The sequence below is a fragment of the Plectrocnemia conspersa genome, unplaced genomic scaffold (assembly GCF_051122295.1).
Source record: "Plectrocnemia conspersa isolate PC_06_02 unplaced genomic scaffold, ASM5112229v1 ptg000001l, whole genome shotgun sequence".
Classification (NCBI taxonomy): Eukaryota; Metazoa; Arthropoda; class Insecta; order Trichoptera; family Polycentropodidae; genus Plectrocnemia; species Plectrocnemia conspersa.
In genome coordinates, this window is record NW_028277165.1 from 17,721,462 (window position 1) to 17,744,762 (window position 23,301).

Genomic DNA, 23,301 nt, shown 5'->3' on the forward strand with positions numbered 1-23,301 from the left:
TTGACGAGTTGCTATTTTATTACTGCTTTATCATCAATGAATACTACCGTTTAAATAACAGCTATTAAAATTGAAGTGCTATTTTCTTATCTTCTACAGGAAAATTAAGCACACAATTGAGGTAATCCATAATAAACGATTACTGACTACTGTATTGAAATTTAATTTGTAGATAAAATATTCTTGATTAGATGACGAGTTTAATATCAAAAAAATATTGCGCTGCGCGGCTATGTGCATTTTTAAACTATCTTGAAATAATATAAATTTATGAAGGAAAATATTCGTGACAATAAAAAATAACAGACATTAAACAAATATTCTAAATTCAAATACTGTTGTGATAATTCTAAAAGTCGTTCTGCATGAGCTTAGTTTAACTATACTTGCAGTTTATAACTTTCAAAACCAGAATAACGTAGTCCCAGTGGCGTAGCTATGGGAGGGGGAGGGGGCGTAGGGGACGGGCCGTCCTGGGTGGCACTTGCTTGGGGGCGGCATATTCGCGATGGGATATTCTAGTGTGGTTCTTATCCCTGAATGCACTAAAACATATATAAATCCACGAATAACAAGAGCTTAATAATAATCAATTGATTATTTTAAGAAATGCTAATTTTAAGAATCTGCAAAAAATGTATGGGGGGGGGGCGCAATTTTAAGGATTGCGCTGGGCATAGTTTTGAGTCGCTGCAGCAGATTCGAATTGTATTTATGAATATACGCTATTTTAAAAAACCGTGAACATTTATTGATTGTTAATTATAGTACTAAAAACTTATTGATTCATTTTATAGATGTCATCGATTCTAAAACTTTTAGTCTAGTGTTTTAATATACTTACGCATTTTTGTGTTTTATTGATTTACCCAGTCGGTACTGCTTTACCCCGTTATAACGCATTGGACTTACGTCTGCTAGGTTAATACGAAATATTTTCTGAAAAAACAGCCTTTATCTTCTTTCAGACAGAAGAAACGTATCACAACAAATACTCAGGATTAGTAAAACTTTGATTTCAACTATAAAAAAGTTAAAGTAATGATTGCATTTGTATACCGTGTGTATGTTTTATACTGTTTGTATTGATTATTAACCATTATTATTTTGAAGAGAAAGAAAGGGTTTTTGTTTAATATTTTACTAGTTTATTATCTATTGCACATTCTTAAGAAAACCCATATAAATACTTGATCACTTGAGTCACTATCCTATGTGATTCAATATATATGGAAAAATACGTAAAAAAGCAATAGATCGTCATTTTCGACCGCGATGGTCACCTTGTCCATCCTCCCGACACATCACGTCATCACATTACGCGTATGTATCACATAAAAATACACACATACTTAAATATATCTCGAATGCAAACAGTTGTGGGGCAATATCGGTCGCGGAGGCCCGAGGCCCTCCTATTGTATCAGCGGGTCCCAATCTCGGCGAGAGATCTTGTTTTGACCCATTGTGTTCCCCACTCGCGGTGTACAACACACTGTCTAACTAAATCTTTTAACGTTTTAAACGACCGGCCAGACGGGCTCAAGTGCCGGCCCGCGGACGGGCTAATATCGATCCACCAACCCGATACGTCTCATCGCTCTTTGCGCTCTCACGGCCGGCCGGCGCTTGTGACCTTCTGACAATGATTTTTACAACCAGATCGCATCTTGTATTGTTTCGCCGAAGGTGTGTTACTTATTACCGAGCGCCCGCTATTATGTTTGTTTTTTTCCTGGTCATTTTTAATGATATTTCAAGTTCTCATTGATTTCTCCGCGTGGGACGACGCTGTTAACGCGCTCCGACTTTCCGTCTCAATCGGTCGATCTGCTGTTCGAGATTAGATCTTGCACGAGTGTACCTTTTTGTTTTAAATAAAATGTTATATGCACAATCACTCGGTGCGATGCATTTATTACGTGAGATTGTATTGTGTGATTAGCGCTCTCAGCGACGGCACCCATAAGCTCCTTGGCGATTTACATCGGTTCAATCGAGCATATGGGCTAAAACCACATGTGATTAAATTTATTAAACAATCCATCGTATCATATAAATTAAATTTACTATTTAAAAAAAATACTTAATCTAATTAACTTAATTTAAAATAAAGATTATATACAAATGGATAATATATATTTACACTTTAAATTAGATCAAAGTATACTTAACTTTAAAAAATAATGCTTGAACATTGTATGTATCATTAACTGTAATTTGGATAGTTTGCACTTAGAAAGTCAATAGTCATTTTGTAACGAGACAAAACTCTTTTCAATACTACTCGTGAAATTATAAGTTGGTTTGCATCGTAGATTTGAATCGGCTTTCATAGTCACATATCCAATAGTATATATTTTAATCGTGGTATAGCACGAGTATATTAAGAAATTGTGTATTGGATATATTGTCCATCTGTAAGCCATTAGTCGGTAGTACTTCAAAAATGATCTTAAACATTTATTAGAATGCTTCACAAGTTTGGCCAGGGATATACAATAAGTCATTGACTTTCGAAGGTTTTCGTTTAAGACGAAAATTGCACATTTTAAACGAAAATTAAATTCGACATAAAACTATTGAATATATTCTCGTAATTCTTTAAAAATAAAAATACTTGAAAATTGATTGTATTTTTTGATTTCAAATGAATTTCATTAAGTTTGAGTTTCACTGTGAATACCTTTATATGTTGATAACAATCTGCGATCAATTTGTTTTTACATTGAAGCTAGTTGTTAAGTTCATCTAATTTCATTGTGCTATCTGTAAGGAATTGTAAGCCATTGTAGATCGTATAATTCAAGAACATTCTAGTCATTCATAAAATTTTTAATTTCTCCCTCAAATTCCATAATCTTTCTAAGCATTTTCCGCGACTAAACCATCGAAATTTTGAGTAAAAAAGTAAATCGTTCTTGAAGAAAAAAAATGTTTTTTTTATTGCGTTAACATGGTTTATATTAAATATTTGGGCATATGCATTTTAACGGTGCAAAAAATAATGGCAAGTGAAAAGCTACAATAAAAACGTTTCGAGTTTTCTGTTATGGCATCTCTATGCTTATTATTGAAGCTGCGTCATGCAAATATTTTATGATAGCTTCCTTTATATTTTTTCCAAACACATAATATCTTCACTTACATTCATTTGACTATCCACGCCTCGAATATAAGTTAAACCGTATTCGTAATACAATATCTGTTGCTTCATCTAAAATCAGAGAGAAATACACAAATTCTACCATCCGAAATTAGGTTCATTTTTTCCCCAATAGTATGTGATTGACGATGGCGTTCGATTGAACTATTTGTTTGTGTAATAAGTTTTATTCTACAGTCAGACTGCGCCTTAAGTATTTGTAAATTCACGCGTTCATTGCCAGTATATTTTTTTAATCATATGTTTTTGTTCATAATGTTTTCTTAAATTGCGAGATTTTAATATTGAAGTAGAGTAACGAAAAATTAAACATGTAGCTCTGTCTTTCATCTGAACGATTTTTTTTTATTTTCCTTTTTTTCAGACATAATGGAAATAATGAGTTTAATATAAAATAAAAATAAAATTATTTAAAAGTAGAATTTTACTCAATCACATAAAATAAAATTACTTAGGTATGTATTGTGTTATTTATTAACGTTTCACATTTTTCTAGGGGTAATTCAACATAGAAAAATGATAAAATCGTAAGCTTAATATGAAAAAGTTTCTGTTGAAAAGTTCAAAAAGTTTTTTGGAATTTTTCCATCGCCCATAATTTTTGGATTATCAAAAATTTATTTTTTAAATCCAGTTTAACCTTCATCATTGCTCACTTAAAAAACTTTATTTGATAGAATAAAACTGATATCGTATTTAAAATCGGCCTAACAATGCTTTTATATATTGTACATACTATATATCCTTTCTTAACATTTCTTATTTTGTGGACCCTGAATCATCATTATATGAATAAGCTTGAATATAGCTTCTTATTAAATCTAATGAAAACACGTTTGAAATTATTGAATGCATCATATATGAAACTTATAGAAAGATATATTTTTATACTTAGGTTACAAAAATATATTTTTTATTAAAATATTGAAATATGTAGCTTATACCCAAATTCATGAAGTGTTTGCGTTGCCTTTTTATTTTCTTTATAAATAAATATTGCAGCAACCACTGCTTTTTACAGGTTTGCAAATCGTTCTAGATTTAGAGCATATTTATATATTAAGCCATCATATTAGCTAAAAATTGCGGTTATTTCTCATTTTCTTGCTATTTTTTGAAAAGGAATATATTTTTCTCTGGTTCTCAAGTTTCATCTGAGCTTTGTTGCTAATTTCTGTTGAAAACGAAATCATTTTCTTTTATATTTAGTTCAGTTAATTAATCATATCGACTAGTTCGCTAATAATATCGTACAAGTTTTAATAATTGAGTAGAAAATTGCGTTCATATACGATAGTCACTGGAATCAAATCCGTATTGACTTAATTGAAAAATATATAAAGTTTTATGAATAATGTACTATCCCAAGATTTTATTAATAATGAAAAAAATTCATGCGTTTCTTTCATAGTTATTGAAATTTCACTTCAGGCAATATTTTTATTAACTGTATAACGTCATACGATAACGATTTTTCGCCCTGTCTATCAATAGCTTTAACTTCCTGCCTAAACGTGGTTCGTAGGTAATATTTTTTAATTTATGTATTAAATCTTGATCAATTGGTTAAATAATTAAGGATATATTCAGAGGAAGAAATATTACTTTTATGTTTTTGTGCATTATCAGCCTAAAATATACTGATTATAAGTCTTTAAAAAAATTTGTAGGCATCTACATATATTATTTGATTAGATTTCCATATAACATATACAAATGTTTTGACAATAGTTTTTAATGCTCTTAGATTTTCGCTGTGGTATTTTATTTTTTTGTAATCCCCAGCAGCATTTTCATTTAACAAAATCTAAAACCTGGCATATATTTATTTTTAATTGCTTAAGTCGAGGACCTAAATTTATATTAATGAGCGCATTTGCTTATTTTATATTCTTCAGTCAGGATTGGTATATCACTTGAATGATTTTATTGTATTATTAAATAAATTAGCATTGCACGCTTGGGTGTGTGTATGTCATTTGCGAAAACGTTTTCGCGTTGAGTGTCAATTTATAAGCTCATGCCTCCATTCAAGCGTGAAAATCAGATGTGCAGTATCTTTTATCAGAGAAGGGTCAGGAGCGTCAATGGCGATCCGGCACAGGAAAGCCACGGGTCCGAATTGACTGGCGGTCGGCAGCTGATGACTCCGTAAAACCATAACCGTTTCCGGTCGTCGGCCATGACAGTCCGATAAAGCCCGGTCAGGGGCCGATAACGCGATGACATTAACTGTCATGATTTATGATTTCATGCTAGATAGGCGCGCAGGCCGACCGACCGCAATGCTCGGATTGTTTGCGCCACGGTCAGTTTTCGACACTAAGCGATTCTGAATATCGCGAAAATTTCGCACACGTGAGTCATGTTCGAATAAACGCGGTAGCAAAATTATATTTAAATTTATTGCGTCTTTCTTAAGGCATGTTTGAAGTGCTGAAAAAATGAACGATTAAGGTTAGCTTGATAATTTCATCCCGTGTCAATTTAATACATATAATACACGTTTTTATAAATAAGATACGAATCGAAATATCTACGTATTTATTTAATACGATAATTATTAATGAGCTTAGGAAAATCTAGGAAAAAAATTTGTAATGATTTAATGAAATTGATACGATAGAAGTTTAAGAAAACTAATAGGGTTCTTCTGGGCTGTTTTACACATACCACTGGTTTATTGTGCTGGTTTGGAATTATTATGTATCCACTATATATCAGAAATTTAAATATTGTTTTTGACCATTTGTATGTTAGCATCATATATTATGGATTATTTTATATTTGAATCACAAAAAAATAATATTGCGGTTAAATAATATAATAGCATGCGTTATCGTAATCTTATAATTTTGATTAAAGCTAATTTAATTAAATTATTAGTTAAGTGTATGACTTTCATTTACGTGTATGACTTTTCTCTGATATAGTATATAGTAAAACATTAGGAGCGATATCATTAATATGCTTAAGATATTAATTATATAAAAATACTTAAACGAGATTAATGTTTTCCATATTTATTACCGATAGTAATATATGAAAGTAATCGAATTTTGTAGTATATTTTAAAACCAGATTATCCTGAAAAAATTGATTTATGATGCGTGATAATTTGTAGTTTTTTAAAATCTAACTGAATGTTAATATAATATGTATGGATTAAGGATCGATGTCTCCGTTTCGTATCGATTTAGTAACGATAATGATCGATAAAGAACGATAACGACATTATCGATTATCGTTCGATATCGTTAATGAACGATAATGATTTTTTCGATTATCGATCTCTAACGATAATGAACGATATCGTTTGTTTAAGCGATATTTGGCGGGAAAGTACGAAATAAAATAATGTTAACCTTTTGACTTCACATTTATGGCCGAACTAGTCCTGGTATTAGAAAAAGTTAAAGATGTGAGTGAGGGACTTTCTGCTGATGATTCATTGACCACTCAAAAAATATTCCCGTTTCTCTTATCTTGGAAAAGTGCTCGCTGCTGACACAACAACTCATGAAAGAATTCATCACTGAATTTCAGAGACAAATGGAACGAGTTTTGCCGAAACCTAGTACTTAAGAGCACCATGTACGTATGGCCAATCAACTTTACCCGTATTATAAGGGATTAACTCTTACTCAGTTCAACAAGGAAGAGTCCTTGACTCACATCCATCGTCTCACGAGGTTGAACAGAAAACAATGCAGCATATCGGACTAATATCTACTCTTACCCTCGACGAGATCGATTTCATGGATCAGTTGGTGGCTGAAAAAGCTCAGCATGCGACTCTAAATCGGACAAAATCGGCAGTGGAAAAGTAGTGGAACCTTCAAGATTTATTCCGGACCTTCATCTTATAAAATTGATGTATTGCCCTGGTGGAAAGACTATCTTTCCGTTGTTGGCGGCTGAAGCCAGAAAAGTGAACGGGTTTTTTCTGCTAGAGGAAACCTCGTAACATCTCAGAGTATAATATTTGACCCGTCAAATGTTGAAAAGATCCTCTACATACAACTGAATCACAGTCCGTATCACTAAATACAATATTGGAATTCCTATTGTTGAAGAATTACCTATCGGAGTAAGGGATGATGAGGAGAGTGGACCATCATTTTTAACTCCAAGAAGTCGTGCTGGTTCTGCATCCAGTGCAGCAAGTAAGGACTCCCGCAACTCTGTGAATGTGACTCCAAGAAAAGCTCATGATAGTTACCGAAAACTTAAAAAAAACAGTTACAAAGAATTGTGTATGCTCCAGATTCAGACTCAAAAGATGATGTTGTCAGCATTGGTCCTTCAGAGACTATCAGTGCAAGTTACACAGAATCAGAGGCAGATACAGAAACTGATTAAAGACTTATCTTGCTGTGAATGCATCAATGCACCTTAAAAAGTGATTTTTATGTGTGATTTTTTGGCTTTAAAGATTAAGTAATATTTTTATTATTTAATGTTCTGGTCATTTTAATTTATAACTGGTAATTCCAGATAATTTTGTAATATTAATAATTTAATAAAATTTTGTTAACAATTTTTTTTTTATTACAAGTGAAAGTTACAAAATTTATCGTTAATTTTTGAGGTTGTACAATATTAAACAATATTATTTATATTAAACGATATTAATCGATAGCAAACGTTATTATCGATTACACGAACGGTAATATCGATCAATAACGATAAATTTCATTTATCGTTATTGAACATTATCGTTCTAATATCGATAATATTTTTTTTATCGTTTCGTTCATTATCGATTCGAACATTACGCTCCTTAGTATGGATTTACTAGTAAAATAAAAATATTAAATTATTTGTTTTCTGCATAAAAATTGCATGATACGGACGTTCGATTTACTTATCCTTACTCCTGTTTATATTTTGAACAAATTTATAGAAATTAAATCATTACTATATGTTTTTATATTTGTATATTGTAGACTCATCTCTTTCTTAATTATAAATAGCTCTCGCCCTGAGTTAAATATAATTTTTGAAAAAGTAAATTGGCCATTACACAGAGTAATCCAATTCGAGTATCTTAAGTTGGTAGCACTGTAAAATAGACAACTGTCAATAATCACGCGTATTTAAAGTGTCAAATGCAGGGACGTCGTTTTAACTTTTCCAGGGGGAGGGGGGGGCAAAGTTAGTTAGGCAATGGTCGTTAATTTAATATTTGGTTTTCATTCATATTTATAATATTTCATTAAATGACATGCATTTGTTTTTTTTTACAAAATGCACATTTCTAGATTTCATTACCACAAAAAAACAGTCTGATAAAAGTTTTTTTTCTTAACGTCGATTTTATTTATAAAGGCAATAAAATCTTTTAAATAGTTGTATAAATAAATTGAATATGCAAGGAACCTTAAATTCTTTATTTATAAAAAAAAAACATATTAGCGTTGAGCTTATTCTTAAAAAATTTATTCTTTAACGCAGATATATCGGAAATAGCTTATTAGCATGCAAATTATATAATATGTAATTAATGACACATGCGTTTTGTTTCTAAGAATAAAATAAGAATAGTCACACGTGACATACTAAACCATTATGGAAATTGTGATTTATTGTTTGATATTTATTAAAAATATTTAATAAAAATGCATATTACATTTCACAAAGGGTAGTTTTAACACATTATCACACCCATCGATCTATCACGCAGACGCAGGCTATGCACCACATACCTCCGTCTCAATTGCGTCTTTATAATACATAAAACGTATACCCACAGCATGTAGTGTATATTACGTATATAAATCACGATGGTGGAATCGCAACAATATTGCACGGCCCTATTGGTTCACTCATCGGCGCATTACATTATCGTTCGAGGGAATCGGCCCGTACCAGAAGTGGTCCGTCTCGTGAGCCAACTCTGAGATCCCAGCGTAGATCTCTTCACTAAGCTTTATCCCACTGTATGCCACTAATCCTAAGTGAAACCAACACCATTCTGTATTATAAGGCCGTCGCGTAGGATTTTCCCATAGCCGTGACGTCACGGTCCAACGGTATAGAGCGCGACGGTCGGCGGCGGCCAGAACTAAACCGTCCGTTGGCGCGCGACGCGTCAGATTCACGTGCGCGTGTTTATTTACCAAAAATCGGTTAAATATCGCAGTTAACCATTTATCCGTGTCGTCGTGTGTTATTCAGTGTTATTTGGTGTATTTGCAACCATGGTTTATACGTGTTGTGTCCCAAATTGCAACGGAAACTACAAGAACGGCCCCAAAGTCAGCGTCTACAAATTTCCTCGAGATGAAGCGACTAAAAACAAATGGATCCGGGCGATTCATCGAGCACATTTTGCTCCTACTCGACATTCTAGGGTACGTATTGTTTTTACACATATAAGTGCTTGTTTATATTTTGCATGTTGATCGATACACACACCTAACCTACAATATAATGGATCATAACATAACATAGGTATGCGAGCGCCACTTTACCGAAACGGATTTCAGACGAAATAGTGAATATTATGACGAAAGAACCGGACGTCATCTGAGCGTTCCCTTGGACAAAAAAGCATTGAAAGAATCAGCAGTTCCGACGAAGCTACCCAATTGTCCAGATTATCTATCTGCTTCGGCTTCTACTTCGACCAGAGAGAGTGCAGAAGAGAGACGCACGCGTATCGACAATTCCAATATAGAAGCTGCAATTGCCAACAGCTATCGTTCCAAAGCTAAATATGATAGTAATAGAGTATTTTCCAATTTTAATCAATTTATTGTTTGTCTAGATAGCCATAATGTCGACGAGGAGTGGACCATAGTCAAGAAAAACGGCCTGGTAAAATTTATTTTAATAGAAGACGTTCCAGCCCCCGTCATTACGCTCTCTGCCGTATTTAGCCAAAACTTAAAATTAACATTATATAAAAACAAAACCCAACTAACTCGCTTAAATAATAAACAAATCCCATTAGCGTTTCAAAATATTAATGATGTAATTGAAACATTAAATACTTTTAAATCTTCTCACCAAAATGTAAACGAGAGTTCCGTCGATGACAATATTCAATTGATCCTCGATACGTTAGCATCGACTCGTACATTAATAGATGAAGATAAGAGGAAATATATCGATTTTTTAAGTGAGCAAGTAAAACTTTTCAATTGTAAAAAAAATCGTTATAGATATTCACCTGATTTTGTAATATTTTGTAGCATTTTGTTCTCAATATCTCCCCACGCATATAGATACATCAGAAGCTTTGATTATATGATTTTACCTCATCCGACTACAGTTCATAAAATTTGTTTAAAATATAATACCGATCCTCAGATTGAACAAAATGAGGCAAATTTTTTAACTTATATTAAACAAAAGTTTCATTTTTTAAAAGATAGTGATAAAGTTGTTAGTTTAATGATTGACGAAATTTATATTAAGCCATATTTTGATTATAAAGGGGGAAATATTGTAGGTATGGCTTATAACACTGAAGAAGCAGCTAAATCTGCTCATGTATTTATGTTACAAAGTTTGCTTTCTTCGTTTAAAGAAGTTGTGCATATTTTACCTGTAAAAACGATGAAAGCAATGGAATTATTTAACTTCATTAAGAGAATTGTAGTCGGTCTACAGAATATAGGATTTAATGTAGTCTGTGTCGTAAGTGACAATAATTCTATAAATCGTAAAGCGATGTCTTATTTTGCTTCACCTCCTCAAGTCAGTATAGTTTACAAACATCCTTGCAAAGATAATGCACCTTTGTTTTATATTTTAGATTCTGTTCACGTATTGAAATGTATACGAAATAATTGGATTAATCAGAAAGATACCGATCAGTCGATTAAGTTTCCATCTTTTGAAAATGTAAACGATGATACTTTATCTGTAGCTTCCTTTTTAAATGTGAAAAAATTGTATCAAATGGAAAATAATCAACTTGTCAAATATGCTCACACATTAAATTTAAAATCTCTCTCACCTAGTTGCTTTGAAAAACAAAATGTAAAATTAGTATTAAATATATTTAACGACAATGTTATACAGGGACTGTTAGAAATAGGTCAGCAGCATAATTTATCTAACCACCGATCTACTGCTGAATTTATTAGATTAATAAAAACTTGGTGGGAAATAGTAAATGTAAAAACACTGCACAAAGGTGACAGAAGAGGATTTCTAAAAATCCTCTTCAAAATCCTCTCGTACCTGCCGAAGAAAATTCAAAATTTTTAGAAAAATTTCTAATATGGTTAGATTTTTGGAAAGGATTAAATGTAAAATGTAATAAACTAACCAGAGAAACGCACGATGCAATTTCCCACACGACACACGGGCTTTTACAATTAAGTGAATATTGCAAGGCAGAATTAAATTTCAAGTATTTGCTTCCAGGCAAAATTCAGACAGACAATCTTGAAGCCCGTTTTGGTAAATATAGGACGATGGCAGGTTCTCAATATTTAATTACAATAAGACAAGTGTTTGAAGTTGAATCCAAAATTAGAATCCAAAATTTATTGCCATTAACGTTAACGTCTGAAAAATTTGGAAATATTAATTTAGAAAATAGTATAGAAATTGATAATGAACCTAACGTAGAATCAACTAATTTTATGTCAGAAACAACAGACTTCGATTTAATTTATACTGAAGAGGATTTTAATATGATTCAACCACAGTTACCTATATTTACATATTTAGCAGGCTATTGTGCAAGAGTAGTACTAAAAAGAGTTAAGTGTGATATTTGTAAAAAGTTTTTAGTTTTAGACAAACATTTAAATTTTGCTAATTTAGAAGAAAATTTCAATTTTATTAAAAATGTTGATAGAGGCGGTTTATTGTATCCGCACTCTGATTTAGTAAATGTAATTATGCTAAATTACATTACAATAAACAAATTAATTAGCACTAATCATGAAAATAAGTTTTTAAAATGTAAAGCTCAGAGGGAATTAGTAATATGTTTAACGTTAAATACAGTCGAAGAACATGATTTCTTTCTATCGGAATTTTATTGTCCATCATTGAAGCATACCGATTTTAATATTTTAAGGCTATTAATAAAAACATCTACAAATATATTTTTAAACAATTATATGAAAAAGAAAAATAACATAATATCGATTAATTCTGATGGAAAGAAAAGGAGAAAATTAGAAACACTCACCTCGGGTAGTTAGTTTTAAGATTTTTTTATTTTGTAAATATGTTGGGTTTTGTTTTGTATCATACCAATTAATTTTAATTAGACATATGTCAACTTACTTTAAAAGAGATCAGCTGAGCTGCAAAAAAGATATGTATTCAAATATTAATTTGTATGTATAAATATGGCAATGATTGACTTAATGTATTCACTTTTCCAGATCAAAACAACAATAGATTGAAGTAGCGATTCGAGAGAAAGCTGTTATATGTCAAATAAAATTCAAGTTTTATAAGTGAAATGGAGAAAAGTTATATTTATAAACAAATTATCTTGAACTATAAGAATGAAATTTATGTTAAGACCATGTACTAAAATTTGTTATATGTTTTATGTAATTGAATATGTAAACTCTTATCAAATAAACAGTGAAAAAGTTTTTTCATTAACATACAAATAAACTAGAATTTTCGGACATTCCTTAAATGTACTTTGTTTTAATTATATTTTTTTTATTGACCTATTTTTAAAAAATGTTCTGATAATTTTCAAAACTAGTAATAAAAATCATAAATGAAACCTTGATTTTATTAAATTTAAGAATTATTTTTATTCTAAAAAGGCTATTAAAAATACCGAAATCGTAAAAGCGCGTAGATTCTCTAGTACGTTTGCCGCGCCGAGTATCCCTACACCCAATGACGTCACGCGCGCTGCTGTCCGGCCTTCTATCTAGGTGGTGTTGGTGAAACACGTTCACTCGACGACTCGGGTGTTGTTTTACTCTTTCAACCTTTATCGGCTGCTCGGTCTCGGGCGGTCTCGTCCGAGATTCGGATTTATTATATTGTGAAGTGATCGAAACATAAATTTCGCTGTGAAAAGCGTGCAAATTCGCAATGTATCTCGACGGTGTTAAAGTTTTGAAACGAAGGCGACGATGAGTGAGAAATCTGCTGAAAAGTGGTTGAAAGGCAAATCGTGCGTGCTGGGCGTGCCCGGCTACGATGGAGATAGCCGCGCTACGATAGCCGTAGCACGGACTCAACATTTCTTCGCTATTTGCTGAAATGCAATGATCACTCTTGTAACCTTTCGTTGCTTAGTTCAACAGGTATGATAATTGAGTTTGTATGTTTATTAAATTAAATTAATCTATTGATTATTTAGTTTGCTTGCTCTTTGAACATTGTGCAATTTCAGATGGTATTAATTTATATTAAAGTATTTCTTTAAAATAAATATAACCTCATATATAATATATTGAAAATTAAATTTGTAGTTTAAAATGCAATTAAAATTGTCTGTGTATATTTTTATTCTAAATGTAATGTATACATAGATTGTTAATTTTTTTAAGGTGCAGAGTAAATGAGTCAAAATATAAATCGTGTAATACTTTACTTCAATTAAATATTTCTCATCTTTATTACCCGATCCACAAAATAATTCATTTTGGAGTAAATATTTTTTTTATGATCTAAAGAGATGATTGTTGTTTGGGATAATATCTGGAAAATACGGTGGGTGAGGATTAAGTTTTCAAGAAAATTCAATGATTTTTTTTATTATCTTTTTTGAAACGTGAGGGCGAGCGGTGTTTTGGTGTAAAATTACTCTCCTTTGGTTTATAAAAGCAGATATTTTGGATCAGAACCTCTTTTAAACAAATAGATGGGCACACTATGTGTCTTTAATTATTATTTTTCTTTGGAAGGCATGTCATTGCTGATTAGTAAAGTTAATTAACTTAATTAATTAAGTATTTTTACAATTATAAATATTTTTAGTATCGTACTTTATTACATAACATAGATTTTAGTTTAAAAATATCCAAATATAATAGCATTTTACATAGTTTTTTTCATGAAATTATCGTAGCTTAAATGAGCACTTTAATTAATATTAAAAAAGGAATTATAAATTTAGAACAATTGTAGGAATAATTTAAAAAACAGCTATTTGATTATTAAATGAAATATTTGTGTAGTATAAAGTGCTATTGTATTTGTTAATAAATAATTTTTAAACATTACAAAACATACTTAATGTTCCATGAAACGTTAGATTATTATTAAAAAATTAATCAGTTGCCATAAAAAAAATATTGTTAAAAAACTTATTCACGTTGTTAAAACACCGGATATATTATATATACGAGGTATTAGAACTAAATTATTTTCAAGGATAATGAAGATTTTAATTCTATAAAAATAATTAATATAAGTATGCGTCACTCTTAAGCTAGGTAGTAAAAAACTAATTATAGTACTGTACTATTAATCACTGTGAAATAATAATTATAATGTGATAAACACATATTTACTAAAATCGAAATAAATACTAAAAGTAATCAAAACAAATGAGAAAAAAATATTTCATATGAAGCAAATAATACATACCTGGACATTCAGTTTTTTAAAGAGGAGGTTCAAATTTTGAAGTCGTTTCAAAAATTTTAGTTTTATATAATGATATTTTTAATATAGCACAAAATACGTTGGATAATTTAAAGGAATATGCTAATTTATCGTATTTTTTTACAAGAGAGATAAACGCGCCATCTTACGCCAAACCCAAAGAGCTTTTGCATAAAATTATATAATTGATATTATTTGCGAATAATAATATATCTGTAAATGCCGTAACTACTTTTATTCTTGGAATATTTTTGATTGACTTTTGTACTATAAATTCGTCCTTCACAAGGAGAAATGCCTCTGTCATTGTCATTTATGGCATGTAGTTACCCTTTATCAAACATTGATATACATAAAATGTATGTCTGTATCATGTTATAGATATGTGATTGAAGACCACTAAGGCTTTTCTATAACGTCGTTCGACCGAAATGATTTTTTTATTTGCGTTCGGTTACGATCCGAACCACTTTTGATGGCCGAACCTCATACACGACCCCGAACACATTCGGTCCACGTTTAATCTTTAATCTGCAATTTCGTAATAAAATGAAAATAAACATCGTTTTATCTCGTTGTAAATACGCTCCGGCCAGGCCAGACTGCGGTCTACTCTTGTTTCGTGATTACCGAGCGAAGATTTCGTCGAGATACAAACATTTATTATGACGTATACTTTTTATTGGACATTGTTGTTTTTTTCTCCTCCTCCTCCTGCCCGCACCGGCCGCGGGGATACGTTCATATATCAATACATCTAAAAAGGCAAGTAATCTCGAAATGCCGTATTAAAATTATTATGGGATCGTATAAGGGAGGTAAAAGGTTATGACGCGAGGGGCGTATTCGGATTGTGGCTATTTCATTTATGTTTAGATATCAATCTACGAGGATAACGCGCGGGGGATATTTTAATATGTTTTGTATGTGTATTTCATTTTTTTTTTGATTCTGAAACGAAATTCTAAGAGGAAAATCAATTAATTACCAGATAAAAAAAGCACCAAACATTTGTGTTCATCTAATATTTTTTAAACAATATCATCTTTATGAAGATTTAAGTTATTTCAATAGTTAAAAAATATAACATATTATATTTAGCACTGCATGATATAAATAAGGAACTAAACAAAACACCGTAATTAATGTAGGTATATGATGATAAAAACAATATATATATAATATAAATTAATAAAATGTTTATTTATATTTATTATCAATGAAATATATAATTTATTTATAATACATAATTCAATATAATGGGCATTAATCTAATTTAAAATATTTGATACTATTTAAAATCAATATTATGATATTTTATACATTATCTACTAGCAATATGAAATATAAATATTCTATTATATTTACATATATATATTAACATATATTAACCCATTTTCCTCTTATTAAATTCTCAGATACTATCAGAATTAGTTTTCATACCAAATCCTCTTTATTAAAATAATTTATGAATTCTCAAAATAGTGTAAAAGGTATGACTTACTTGTCCTAATACAAATTTTATATATTGAGCTTGAAATTGTCAAGTTTAGGCTTTAGTTTAAAAGTGGTTTCAAGTCAAAATGGTAATTAAAAAAATATCTATTTACAAATTTATTAAAAAATCTGACATGAACCGGCAAACCCTAGTAGTATTATATTAGGTATATAAAAAATACATTCTCAATTATTATAAGTTTAAAAAAAATATACGAAAAAATTAGTTTTTAAACTCGATTTTTAAAACCAATCGATATTTAATGTTTAAAAAGGTATTTGTTAAGTTTTATATTTTACATTTCACTAATATTGAAAAATATAGTTCGTTACTTTAATGACATTGTAATGATTAGTAGTTAGGTGAGCTGAGCATAACAAGATAACATTTAATCTGAAATTAAAAATTTTTGTTCTATTTTCACATTAATTATTTTAAGGGCATTTTTGTACATGTTAGATAAAATATAGTTTTTACTTCAGTTTTAAAAATTCAATATTGATTTGGTACATATAATGCTTAAGAAAAAATATATAGCACATTTAAAATTACAGTTTGAAAAAACTGTAGAAACTTTTAGCGCAATAAAAATATATTTTTCTATAATATAAAAAATACTATTAAAGTGGAATTCTTAACCAGAATATTTTATTCTAATATACATATATAAAAAATAAAATATATTGTAAATTGTTTTTAAAAGTTGTCATCGAAGCGGCCATCAGACGTCTTCGGCATCGGTGGGCGGTGGGCGTGCCTTGGTGGGGCGGAGGCTCGTGCGCCGCCCCGTTACCATAGAACTTGACACAAACGAACGACTTCTGTCATCGAACACCATCATCACTACTGTCACACTCACTGCGCAATCTCATACAGATTTAATCGGAGATATTCATTCAAATCTCGAACCGAGCAAATTCCAAAAGCTCAACAGCAGATTCTTGCAGACAACACTATTATTTTATATGTGAATCAAATTCAAACATAATTTTAAAACTTATATTAAAGAATTAATAAAATGATGTATTAGTTATTTTTAAAACTACTCCATTCTTTTGTTACAATTTCTAATTGTTGTAGGGAAAAGCGTCACAATGTCATATGTCAACTCTTATAGTCCTATTTATGTATCTAAAGAGAGTCGTTGTTCATTTTCACACCTTGTCAGGCGAACGTGCGCACAATATAAATTTAGGTTGTATTCTTGGTTGCGTTATGTTATATTTATACACCGGAACGATACTCACGCTGCGAATTAATTGCCCTCCATGTCGCGAACCCTCAACGCTTGTTTATTTGCCCGACAACTCCTCGCTAGCCGTACCGAAGACCGATTTATCTGTCACGTGGGTTATTTATTTCCTACTCCTGTCGTGATGGTGCTTCGGCAACAAAGATGAGAACCTTACAAGGCTAAGGTATACTGATGAAAAATCTCCAATTGAAAATCAGAAATAAATAAATAATGTATAGCTTAATTTATTGTTAATTTTCTACTTGCCCCTTAATTATTTTTATTAACATTTTGTTGTTAAATTATTTTCATTTATCAAAACGTATCGCTCTTATTGTCATGGTGAGGCATTTAAAACGCAAAGAAAAGATGTGATTCAGGGAATAATCCTAAGCTGTGTCAATTGTATGCTTGTATGTACATTTTGGGGTTACTAATATTTGAGCAACATATATAGCTAGCAGCTTTCAGGATTATCTTTAACTTGAAATTAGTAAAATGATTGTGTTTTTTGATTGTATTTTTTGATAAAAGAAAGGCATGTGTGACTGCCACACATGCCTTTCTTTTATCAAAAAATAATTATTTAAGTAAATATTTAATAATATTCTTAAAAAAACATTTACGAGTTTTTTATGTGATGTTTGTGAAAGTTAAAAAAGTGCTGTTATATAAAGCATTTTTTTTAATTGACATGCAATAATATAACATACCTTTATATATATTAAAAAAAGCCATTATGTATAAGTTTTGCGCTTGCTTTCTGTATTTCAGTAAGCAACGCGAATTTTTACTGCCTTAATATTTTGGTAACCTTTCCATAAATAATAGTTTTATAACTTGATTCCTTACTTATAAGCCACAATTAACTTGTATACATTTTTGAATTTATGAGCACGATAGATCAGTTGCATAAATCAACGGCTAATATCTAAAAAACATAGGTTAGAATCCCATATGAATCATAGTGTCTTTCAATTTCCATTATGTCTGCGAGATTTAAATGATTATTATATAATTATTGTTCCATTACATAATCACAGATTAAGTTTCCCTGGATTTTTATAATCTCAAGGATAAATATCGTAATAAATATTAAAAAAAACGAGCTAGGTCGTCAGATGTAATAAATGATCAAACTTTCTCGAGACTTTCTCGAGAATTCGCGAGAGTGTTTGATAAATAAAAAATAGATGTAATATATAGTGTATGATTTGTTTCATTATAATTTTTATTATTTCATTAGGACCCCTTTGGATTATTAAAAATACGAGATTTAAGTTTGTTGCCAGACAAATTTTAAAGCGTATCTCTGTGGAAAGCCTTCATACATATTTGAAATCTTCTGATTCCCATGCCGAGCGGTTTTTTCTTATTTGATTATGTAGTTATTAGATTATAAAAGCAAAGATAAGGTAGTTGAGAAAATCGTAGACAATTATTTGGCATTAAAATAGTTCCGCAGTTTATTAAAAACTTTCAAGAAAGCATGCATTTTTTAAAACATCTGGCACGGATTCACCCTTTCTTATGTAGCGGTATAAAAAAAATACAGCGGTTGTAGAATATTTCAAAATAGTTAAACAAATTAAATTTTTACTAATAAAGACTAAATCATAAAATTTCTAGAGAAATGGGAATTTTTGATTTGGCATTCTTTTGAGAAATTTTCAAAAAAACACTACTGAGTTACTGAGCAAAGTTTGTAAACTTGATTTCAGTCTTGTGTCTCACTACTTTTTGTATTTATGGCTTGTTTTTATTTCATTGTAAAGCATGTCATGTTACAACAAAAGACTTGAAAAAGAAACAGGCTTTGTCTTTTTTGGACAGAAGAAGAGAATTATTGCTCGAATCTTCGGAATTAATATAACATATCGCTTTTATTTTAACTTTCGGAATATTCATATATAATTTCTTAAGCGTAAAAATAGATATTTTTTTAAAACATCGATGAAGTAATACTTTCTGTATCCCTAAATTCTCAATCTCTGTTTGGAAAGTATAACTTTTTTCACCTTCACATATCGATCTTTTTCTCCACAGTTCACAATTGAGTTTCAACACATTCCCACCTTTAGCATTATTAAGTCATACATACACCCGAGTCTTGGTCATATATTATGTCCCACTATATTTCCCCTCACAGTTTTCGATCTCGGAACAAGATCGGCCGCGTCGCGGGAAATCTGCGACACCTTGCACCGTGTCCTCGCCCAGTCCGCGCGCTCTCTCTCTCTCTTTCCAATCTCTCGCCTGAGATCTGCTTGAAATGCAGAGTAATTTGTTTCTCCGCCTTTATATTTCTGCAATCCCGTGTCGTACCGGATTTATTTTTCAACACCCGACCCGAACGCTTTATCGCCAGACACCCATGCAGGTCGTGTACCGGCAGAAATTAATTGGAATAACTATTGTGTGTGTGCGCTATTGAAAATAGGAGTTAACTAAACAATCGTCGATCGAAGTCGTTCAACCTTGCGCTTTCTCGGATGCGTGGGTTGTCTGTCGTAGAACGGGGTCATGCAGAGATAACCTGGTGACTAATATCGCAGGCGCGTGGACCACGCTTAATGTATTACGAGTGTAACTCTAATTGAGTTAAATATAGATTTTTTGCAAATAATAATAAGATTTTATTAATTAAGCACCTGTAAAATAATATTTTTTGCTATTTATGTACATCGGAGTTTACGTATATTCTTTAAGACATGTCTTCAGTAGAAACTAATTTTGTTTGATTTTGTTCAACAATTTAATTAAACGGTCAGTAGTATTTTATATTTAAGAGTATTTTTTTAAATCATATAATTAATTACATATATTTCGATTGCATATTGATATTTTATAAAAAAACAAATATTTTAATAATTTCCACTTTACTGATAATTTTTGCTTAAAAATTAATTACATTATTTATATCGACGCTATAAATTCTTGAATTATATATTTAATTTTATAATAACGTAATTATTTATAGTAAAAATACAAGTAGATGTGAAATCTGAATTTAATCGAATTTAAAATAATTTTATTTGTTACTTTAATTAAAACTATAACAAAAATAACGCCTTAAAATATGTTTATCAAAAGTAAGCTTAATCGAAGTATACATAAACATACTATAATAGTTTTTTTTATTATATTTTTAATCTAGATTTCGTCGATTTTAGTTTCTTATAATATCTTAATTTTTCAACAATTTTACTTTGTAAAAATAATTTTAAATCACTTTTATGCTTGATTATAATATATTATAATACATACTCTATTTATTTAAAGTTTAATTGTTCTAGATATATAAAATAATACAATTATAGCTAAAACAATATAAGTTTCACATTTTTAAAGAGGTTTTTACTATTTTTTTCCATATAAATGAAACTTTAATATCTATTTCATAATTATGAAGTAAGGCATTAATTAATTATAGTCAAGTTACTAGACTATTTATTTCATAACTATGGGTAAAATTAGGTAAAATATTTTTTTTTCATTAGATATTTCGTTGTATTTTAAATTTTATTTTAAATTTTTTTTCATATACAGTAAAACTTATATATATTATTTCAATTTTTTTGGCTTTGATTTTATAGAATATAGTAATAAAATATTTTTACTTAATTAAATAAATTAATTCTTCAGCGGATACGATACTATTATTATGTTCATGATTGATAGTTATTTTGTTTACATGCTTTTACAATATTTCTAGTCTCTGTTTTATGTTTTAATCTGTTTAATGATATGGATATTAACGTATGTTTATTTTTTTGTTTCAGGTAAGCACTGTCAATTGATTGTATCTATATATGATGTTTATTTGTAAGTATTATTATTAGTTATTAATAATAATTCGTAAGGATATTTTTATAATTTAATTCATAAGTATTCGCATTATTTTGAATACTATAAGTATTATTATAAAAATTAGATTATACCTTATATCGATGCTTTTAAGCAAGCTTATTATTCATATGCAATACGATTTATATTTCCAATAAAAATAAGTTGCAATAATCTCATTTGTATTGTTAAAAAGTGCTTTCGACACGATCATATTCTACACTAGTATTACTGACAACTAAGTGTACATAAAACGATCTATCACGAAATCGCATTCGCTCGAGTAAATATAAATAATAGGCAATAACGCTATACATTCAATATAATTACAATATTGATGCCAACCCTGGAGGTGTTTGAGCGTAATAAACTATAATCTTGATTATCGTGGGTGTGAACGACTATAATATTTGTTATAATTTATTGTTTATAGTACGGATATACGTTTTCATTTAAACCTACTATAGACTACAAGGCATTTAATATTTTTTCTTGTTTAATGTTGTTACCATTAGGCAGCGTAATAAGAGATCTCTCGATCATCTTGAGTTTCGTCCGCGTCCGAGATGTTCCCTTGTTAGGTTGTAAATCAAGATAAACTCTCGTCCTGTAATTTATTTAGTGACTAGAACAAAACCTGTTTCATAAATTATCGGCGAATCGTCGCTGCTTAATGGAAACTACAACAAGTCCAGATAATTTCGTCGCGAACGTTCAACGCCTTATCGTATTTCTGTGTCATATGCATTTCGGATTGTTAATATATGTTTGTCCTTGCGTTCTTTTGGTTTTAATATTATGAATTTTATCATTTATTATTAAATATTAGCGTATTAAATACCAATGTGAATTGCATAAAAAAATAAAAATATTTTATAAATATTCTCTTAACCAAACGCATTTTCTTTTATGTAGGTATGATCATAATATCTAGTAATTAAAGTCTATTATTTTATTACACTATTTTTAATTATTCTAAACGCTTACTTTTATATGTGAAAACATCTAGTAATATTCCCTTTGATATGTAAGTAAATATAATGTTACACATTTTATTAAGAATGTATCTCTTCTAGAATATAATGCAACATTAAAACATTATAAAAGCATATATATCACAGATTAAGGTAATAAAATACATTTTATACTGGGGGAATAAATGCTGTGCTCATAAAAACCATATTGCATATCAGATCTCTTAAGATAGCGTTTCATTCATGTTAAAAATGACTCAATACAAAAAATCTGGACTCTTCATTTCCTCGTACACACACCCACGGCTATAAATACCACCTTCCAATAATTCTTCTGTCATCTTCCTGAGATTATTGCATTTTAATACACGCGTAAATGTCCTCCCACATTATCCCATGAATCAAGACACTTTATTTATGCAGCGCAAGGTAAGCATTTAATCCTTGTGACGTTATTATTATGTTATATTTATGATTCCTGATTGCGCCGATTTATGTTGGTTTTTTTAATGCACTCGAAGCTTAATGTTAATTCTGCAGCGCTTTCTCTTTAATTGCCATTTTTACGCCGGCAGAGGACTTTTGCCATTTCCGGTTGTGTTACAATGGACGGTTTTGTAATATCGTTTCGTACTTCCGTTTCCTTCGTAGAGGTGATCGCGAAAAAATGAGGGTCTTAATTTTCCTTGTTTTCCGTGTAATTTTTTCGCTAAAAGATTTTTCCGCTTTCGGCCGACATGAAAGGAAATTGCACAACGGCGTGGTTAATGGGTCAATTTAATTTTTTAAATGCTCAATTTTGTGCAAGCTTTTTAATGAACGGAAAGACTTTTATACATTTTTACCATCATATATATAAACAAAAATTAAAATAATTAATAACATGTGTTAAAATATCAATTAGCAAGCAATCTAATATATATTATTATTATTTATATCAATTATTTATACGATACACTTAAATTCTAGTTAGTTTAAATTATAACTTAATCTTTTCATTCTAAAAAAATTTTAAACGTATTCT

The 23,301-nt window shown here is 30.1% G+C and overlaps 1 protein-coding gene and 1 long non-coding RNA gene across 3 annotated transcripts in view; both read left to right on the forward strand.

Moving 5' to 3' along the window:
* The window catches only part of ush (Zinc finger protein ush), a 283,360-nt gene that overhangs the window by 30,051 nt on the left and 230,008 nt on the right, over window positions 1-23,301 (forward strand). The gene's annotated exons all lie outside the window — the stretch shown is intronic.
* On the forward strand, window positions 9,230-12,791 carry LOC148239041 (uncharacterized). The gene is made up of 2 exons (XR_015810477.1): window positions 9,230-9,522; window positions 9,623-12,791. It is a non-coding gene; the product is annotated as an uncharacterized LOC148239041 (long non-coding RNA).